Source organism: Lucilia sericata, unplaced genomic scaffold (assembly GCF_015586225.1).
Source record: "Lucilia sericata isolate MDLA Ls3-8-SP2 unplaced genomic scaffold, ASM1558622v1 Contig009944F_arrow, whole genome shotgun sequence".
In the NCBI taxonomy this organism is placed as follows: domain Eukaryota; kingdom Metazoa; phylum Arthropoda; class Insecta; order Diptera; family Calliphoridae; genus Lucilia; species Lucilia sericata.
Genome location: NW_023998294.1, coordinates 1 through 5997, shown reverse-complemented (window position 1 = coordinate 5997; position 5997 = coordinate 1). Strand labels below are relative to the sequence as shown.

At 39.9% G+C, this 5997-nt stretch overlaps 1 pseudogene; it reads right to left on the bottom strand.

The window, feature by feature from the left end:
• Positions 1–706: 706 nt before the first annotated feature.
• LOC119615869 lies at positions 707–5563 on the bottom strand (annotated as a pseudogene).
• Positions 5564–5997: the final 434 nt, after the last annotated feature.

Genomic DNA, 5997 nt, shown 5'->3' with positions numbered 1-5997 from the left:
CCCAGGTCTGACTAGAACTGAACTAGAACTGAACTAGAAACTGAACTAGAACTGAACTAGAACTGAACTAGAACTGAACTAGAACTGAACTAGAACTGAACTAGAACTAGACTAGAACTGAACTAGAACTGAACTAGAACTAGAAACTGAACTAGAACTGAACTAGAACTGAACTAGAACTGAACTAGAACTGAACTAGAACTGAACTAGAACTGAACTAGAACTGAACTAGAACTGAACTAGAACTGAACTAGAACTAGAACTGAACTAGAACTGAACTAGAACTGAACTAGAACTGAACTAGAACTGAACTAGAACTGAGCTAGAACTGAACTAGAACTGAACTAGAACTGAACTAGAACTGAACTAGAAATGAACTAGAACTGAACTAGAACTGAACTAGAACTGAACTAGAACTGAACTAGAACTGAACTAGAACTGAACTAGAACTGAACTAGAACTGAACTAGAACTGAACTAGAACTGAACTAGAACTAGAACTGAACTAGAACTGAACTAGACCTAACTGACAGAACTGAACAGAACTTAGAACTGAAACTAGAACTGACTAGAACTGAACTAGAACTGACTAGAACTGAACTAGAACTGAACTAGAACTGACAGACTGAACTAGAACTGAACTAGACTGAACTAGAACTGAACTAGAACTGAACTAGAACCGAATTAGATCTGAACCAAGAACTTACTTCTTCTTGGGCAATTTTCATATCATCTTCACATCCGAGAAAACCGTAGGCTCAACAAAGAAGCCTACATCACCAATACGATTGCCACCACATTGTAATTTAGCGCCTTGCTGTTTACCACTTTCAATGTAGCCCAAAACTTTGTCAACATCTCGTTAGCGATTGGGGACCTTTAAAACCGACTTATACGAAGGGATTGCCAACTTTGCGGGCTTTAGCTTTGGCAGCAGCTTTAGCAACAAATTCATCATAGATCTTTTCGTGGACATAAGTGCGACTACCAGCGCAACAACTCTGACCATGATTGGAGAATAAGGCATCGTGGCAAATATCAACGGCCAAATCAACTACAGAGAAAATTATTAATTTTGTATAATAATTTTAAAATATATACAAACTACCGTTAGCATCGTCGAATACAAAAATAGGACTCTTGCCACCTAATTCCAAAGAGACACGCTTCAAATTACTCTTGGCAGCAGCTTCCATAACTACACGCCCAATTTCCACCGAACCGGTAAAGGCCACCTTGCGAATTTCTGGGTGCTCAGAGATGGCAGCTCCAGCAGTGGGACCATAACCAGTAATAATATTAATAACACCAGCAGGGAAGCCAGCTTCCTTAGCCAAGGCGGCCATGTGCAAAGCGGTCAAGGGAGTTTGTTCAGCGGGCTTCATGACAATAGTGCAACCAACTGCCAAGGCAGGACCCCATTTCCAGGACAACATAAGCAAAGGATAATTCCAGGGAATAATTTGACCTACTACACCAATGGGTTCTTTTTTGGTCATCGAAATAAAACCACCAGCAGGAATAGTGTCACCAAAGAATTTATCGGTCCAGCCGGCATAGTATTTCAAGGTCATAATAGAAATTTCCACATCGAATAAGGCCTCAGCAAAAGGTTGCCATTATCTAAACTTTCCAAACTGGCCAATAAATTCTTTTCACGGTCCATTAACTCACAAAGTCTGGGAAGGTAAATAGAAATATTGTTTTAAAAAAATTTTAAAATCTAAAAAATGTAACTTACTTCATCATTAAATCGGTACGCTGCAAAGGACTCATTTTAACGGCCATGCCGAATTCCTATGGAAAGCTTTCTTGGCAGCCTCTACAGCCAAATCAACATCAGCCTTTTATAAATAAAAAAGACATAAGTTTAAGTAATACTTTGGTGGTGTATGTATCATTCATTATTCTTTTTTTACCTTATCACCTTCTGCTACTTGAGCAATCACTTTTTCGGTTGCTGGGTTATAGGTGGGGAAGGTTTTGCCCGATTTAGCATCAACAAATTCATTGTTGATAAAGAGCTATAATGGTATAGACATTATGGTTAATTATGAAAATATTAAATATAATTTAAGTTTAATTTGAAATACTACAGTTAATCAAATCCGTTAGTCCAGTTAAATTAAACCAATTAAAAGGTCAATAGCTTACAGAAGAAATATAATTACCACATAATTTTATTGAATTCAAACAATTTGTTTACAACACATCCAAGGTTTATCACATTTAAAATAGATTTTTAAATGCTATCACACAAATAAAACAACATTAGTTGTGTTTAATTTAAAATTAAATTTAGATATTTAAATTTAACGAATCTTGTCAATTGTGGTTGCATGTTTTGTGTGAAATTCTATACCATTTAAAATGACATTAAATTTGTTTATTTAAATGAAAGTTTGTGTGTTTTTTTTAAGAAATCACTTGAATAAAAAAAAAAACAATTTTATATTATAGTGTAAACATTAATATTAAATACTTATTATCAAATTAGCAACATTTAATAAATATTTATTTAGCTTATCATTCAATTTTGTTTAGATTAAAATTTCATTTTATTTAAAAATTAGCACTTAACACAAGAAGAATTATGCTATAGAGATAAAAATCTAAATTTAAATTTTGAAAACCAAGTTTTAATGAATCAGCAAATAAGAAAGAGTTTTTTTGTTTGTATTAGGTAGTAGTAGAGGTATCTAGCACACGCTTTTAGTCTGCATTCTAAACAAATTCACCACTATCTGCAATAATAATAATAATTACATGTGAATAGAATACAAGGTGGTTCGAAACCACTAAAATTTATTTGGCTCGCATAGCTATCAAGTTGCTTAATGAATAGCAATTGCTATCTTATAATTTTGTTTTAATTTAAAACATTATATAAGAAAAAATCTTTATTTGGGCTACATCAACGTTAGCAACTAATGAAATCAGCTGTTTTTCAAAAACGATTTTTGAGTACATATGTATGTATGTATGTATGTATGTATGTATGTATGTATGCACAGAAATACAAATGTTTTTAGTTTTTGTAATCATATTTTAAATAATAACAAATTTTTTATATTCTATTTGCAATACATATCGTTACCATAATTTAAAAAGGTCTACGTGCCAAATTTCATCAATTAAGATTGAAAATTGTGTCCTGTACCATGCTCATAAGATACACATGGTAGATGGACGGATATGGCTTAATGGAATCAGAAAATGCCGATGCCGATATCTTAAGATCGATGTAGGACCAAAAGTTTTCAGCGTTGTATACAACATAAAATTAAATGTTGAATACGACATTTTTAACTTAAGGTATAGATAGATAGATAGATATTAGATAGATAGATAGATAGATCGATAGATAGATAGATAGATAGATTATCGCGCTCGCTCACGCTCGCTCGCTCGGTCGCTAGCTCGCTCGCTCGCATGCCCGCTCCTAGATCGCTAGCTCGCTCGCTCGCTCGCTCGCTCGCTCGCTCTCTCTCGCGCTCGCTCGCTCGCTCGCTCGCTCGCTCGCTCGCTCGCTCGCTCTCTCGCTCGCTCGCTCGCTCGCTCCTCGCTCGCTCGCTCGCTCGCTCGCTCGCTCGCTCGCTCGCTCGCTCGCTCGCTCGCTCGCTCGCTCGCTCGCTCTCGCTCGCTCGCTCGCTCGCTCGCTCGTGCTCGCTCGCTCGCTCGCTCGCTGCTCGCTGCTCGCTCCCTCGCTCGCTCCTCGCTCGCTCGCTCGCTCGCTGCTCGCTCTCGCTCGCTCGCTCGCTCGCTCGCTCGCTCGCTGCTCCTCCTCGCTCGCTCGCTCGGTCGCTCGCTCGCTCGCTTGCTCGCTCGCTCGCTCGCTCCCTCGCTCGCTCGCTCCTCGCTCGCTCCCTCGCTCGCTCGCTCGCTCGCTCGCTCCTCGCTCGCTCGCTCTCGCTCTCTCGCTCCGCTCGCTCGCTCGCTGCTCGCTCGCTCGCTCGCTCGCTCGCTCGCTCGCTCGCTCGCTCGCTCGCTCGCTCGCTCGCTCGCTCGCTCGCTCGCTCGCTCGCTCCTCTCGCTCGGCTCGCTCGCTCGCTCGCTCGCTCCTCGCTCGCTCGCGCTCGCTCCTCGCTCGCTCGCTCGCTCGCTCGCTCGCTCGCTCGCTCGCTCGCTCGCTCGCTCGCTCGCTCTCGCGCTCGCTCGCTCGCTCGCTCGCTCGCCTCGCTCGCTGCTCGCTCGCTCGCTCGCTCGCTCGCTCGCTCGCTCGCTCGCTCCCTCGCTCGCTCGCTCGCTCGCTCGCTCGCTCGCTCTCTCGCTCCTCTCTCCTCGCTCGCTCGCTCGCTCGCTCGCTCGCTCGTCCGCTCGCTCGCTCGCTCGCTCTCTCGCTCTCTCGCTCTCGCTCGCTCGCTCGCTCGCTCGCTCGCTCGCTCGCTCGCTCGCTCGCTCGCTCGCTCGCTCTCTCGCTCTCGCGCTCTCTCGCTCTCTCGCTCGCTCGCTCGCTCGCTCGCTCTCGCTCGCTCTCGCTCGCTCGCTCGCTCCTCGCTCGCTCGCTTGCTCGCTCGCTCGCTCGCTCTCTCGCTCGCTCGCTCGCTCGCTCGCTCGCTCGCTCGCTACGCTCGCTCGCTCTCGCTCGCTCGCTCGCTCGCCCGCTCGCTCTATCGTCTTGTCGTCCCTTCTCTTTCTTCGTTTCGCCGGCGGTCCTTTGACCAAAAATCCTTAATTACTGAACTAGTTTCAAAACCTTTCCGTCGAACACGTGTCGCTTTCACAGAACCAATCATTAATCTCAACGTAAAACATTCACACACCCATAATAATGGAAGGCATCTGAAACTGATTTCAAATAGTTTGTGAGATTTTCATCCAACATAAAACCCTTATTTTGAAAATTTAAAAGAGCAACGTATGTATGCCGAAATATATTTTTATACCATCCACTTTTATGATATATACAAAAATATGGTAGAAAATAGAGGTTATTGGAAATTTTACTCATATCTCAACCATTTATGCACAGAATTCGATTATTTTTTGTACATTACAAGTGATTTAAAACAAAATAAACAGCATTACATATTTGTTTGCATTGAAAAAGAATTAAAAATTTTGTATACTGCTATTTGTTTGCCCACCAATGTTTACACTTTTAGATACTGCCTATGAATTCGCCATGAAACTGCCTGAACTCAAATAACAACACAAAAATTATCTTTATTTTATTATAGCTATATTTACTGGAAAAATCTATACATATATGTAAATGTAGAGCAAAAGAAAAATTAAAATTATAAAAACAACTAATTAAAGACATGTTATCAGTGACATGATTTACAAAAATTCTTAGATTTCACTTTCATTTTTCTGATTTTTTTGCAAGTAATTGATTCGTCCGTCTTTAGCAAACAAGTTTTATTTGGGAATACATATGTATATAAAATAATTCAATTTGTTTAAAACATATTTTTCACTCACCTTTGTGTATTTGGGTTCCAGCTGTGGATTTGCCATTTTATTTATCACTTTTTTATAAAAGCAAATCTTATTTTCACACTTTATGCCGGTTGGTTCTCTAGAGTCCAGAGAATGTTGCTGCTAAACTGAAATTATTTTCCTAGTGGTTCTGCTTTTTATAGCAATATTATTTATTCTTAATTCCTTTTTATAATATTTTAATTTTTAATATTTTCTTTTGTGCAAATTTTTATTTTCTTGTTTAATTTCCTTTATCAGTTTTGTTTTTGCTTTATTTTTTCAGCCGGTTATTTGTTGTTATTTTTTCTGTTTTATTGCTTTGTTTATCAGTGTTCGGGATAAAGAGCTTTGCGAAAGCTTTAGTAATGTACATATTCATAAGTATAGGTTTGTGTCTAAGCAAAGTTAGTGTGTGTCTCATATAATATTATTTACGAAAGTATTTTTCTAAATTAAACCGTTACATTTTAAAATAATATTTAAAATTAGAAATTGTTATTCTTTATATTATAGAAAAATTAACTCTTTAGTACAACTTAAAACATATATAATTTTTTGCTAGACTATAGAC